Genomic DNA, 2,257 nt, shown 5'->3' on the forward strand with positions numbered 1-2,257 from the left:
TTTTTGAAAATTATTTTTAGAAAAATGAAAAAGAAGAAAAATTTTGAAAGATTTTTGAAAAATTTTTGAAAATAAAGTAATGGTTGAAAAAAAGAAGAAAATTACCTAATCTGAGTAACAAGATGAACCGTCAGTTGTCCAAACTCGAACAATCCCCGGCAATAGCGCCAAAAACTTGGTGCACAAAATTGTGATCTCAATGGCGCCAACAACTTGGTACGCACAATTGTAACCTCAACTCTTTTTCACAACTTTGCACAACTAACCAGCAAGTGCACTGGGTCGTCCAAGTAATAAACCTTACGTGAGTAAGGGTCGATCCCACGGAGATTGTCGGCTTGAAGCAAGCTATGGTCACATTGTAAATCTCAGTCAGGCGGATTCAAATGGTTATGAAGTTTTAATAACTAAAATATAAATAAACATAAAATAAAGATAGAGATACTTATGTAATTTATTGGTGGGAATTTCAGATAAGCGTATGGAGATGCGTTGTTCCTTCTGAATCTCTGCTTTCCTACTGCCTACATCCAATCCTTCATACTCCTTTCCATGGCAAGCTGTATTTTGGGTGTCACCGTTGTCAATGGCTACCTCTCGTCCTATCAGTGAAAATGGTTCTCTACGATTTTTGTACGGCTAATCAACTGTCGGATTTCTCGTCTCGGACGAAAAATAGCATGCACAGATATTGTATGGCTAATCAGCTGTTGGTTCTCGATCGTGTAGAAATAGGATTTACTATCCTTTTGCCTCTGTCACGACGCCCTACAGTCGCGAGTTTGTAGCTTGTCACAGTCATCCCATCCCAGATCCTACTCGGAATACCACAAACAAGGTTTAGACTTTCTGGATCTCAGGAATGCTGCCAATGGATTCTAGCCTATACCACAAAGATTCTAATGTCGGATTCAGATTCCCCATTGTCAGAGGGGAGTCGATGTGAATCGTTGATTAGAAACCCAAGAGATATACATTCAAGCTTGTTTTCATGTAGAACGGAAGTGGTTGTCAATCACGCGTTCATAAGTGGGAATGGTGATGAGTGTCACATAATCATCACATTCATCATGTTCTTGTGTGCAAATGGATATCATAGAATAAAAATAAGCATGAATTAAATAGAAGAACAATAGTACTTTGTATTAAAACTCGAGGAACAGCAGAGCTCCACACCTTAATCTATGGTGTGTAGAAACTCCACCGTTGAAAATACATAAGTGAAAATAGGGTAGGCATGGCCGAATGGCCAGCCCCCATAAAAGTCTAAGATAGCATAAAACTGATCAAAGATGTTCTAAAAGCTCGTCCCCCGATCCCTAATACAATAGTAAAAAGTTATATTTATTATAAACTAGTTACTAGGGTTACAGAAACAAGTAAATGATGTAGAAATCCACTTCTGGGCCCACTTGGTGTGTGCTTGGGCTGAGCATTGAAGTTTTCACATGTAGAGGTCTTCCTTGGAGTTAAACGCCAGTTTGTAACTTGTTTCTGGCGTTTGACTTTAGCTTGCAACTTGTTTCTAGTGTTTAATGCCAGAATAGGGCAGAAAGCTGGTGTTGAACGCCAGTTTGCGTCATCTAAACTCGGGCAAAGTATGGACTATTATATATTGGTCGAAAGCCCTGGATGTCTAATTTGCAACGCAATTGAGAGCGCGCCATTTGGATTTTTGTAGCTCTACAAATTCCATTTCGAGTGCAGGGAGGTCAGAATCCAACAACATCTACAATCCTTCTTCAGCCTCTGAATCAGATTTTTGCTCAGGTCCCTCAATTTCAGCCAGAAAATACCTCAAATCACAGAAAAACACACAAACTCATAGTAAAGTCCATTAATGTGAATTTTGCTTAAAAACTAATAAAAATACACTAAAAAGTAGCTAGATCCTACTAAAAACTATCTAAAAACAATGCCAAAATGCGTATAAGTTATCCGCTCATCAACCACCCTGATTCATCATTTCTATTTTAGTTTTTTAAGTATTATGTATATGGGCACCACTACCATACTGAGAACCTCCGGTTCTCATTCCATACGTGTTGTTATTTTTCAGATGTAGGTTGAGAAGCACCGCACTGCGTATTCTGGAGACTCTATGGAAGCGAAGAACTCTTGGGACTCAAGGTTGTATTTTATTTATACTTATATATGTATATAGATTCTCCACCTTGTATTTTATGTTTGTCCCTCTTAGAGGTTGACTCGGAGAAACAGGTTGTTAGTTTTCTATTTTGGGTTACTTTTGGGGTGT

This window comes from Arachis duranensis, unplaced genomic scaffold (genome assembly GCF_000817695.3).
Source record: "Arachis duranensis cultivar V14167 unplaced genomic scaffold, aradu.V14167.gnm2.J7QH unplaced_Scaffold_354585, whole genome shotgun sequence".
Lineage (NCBI taxonomy): Eukaryota > Viridiplantae > Streptophyta > Magnoliopsida > Fabales > Fabaceae > Arachis > Arachis duranensis.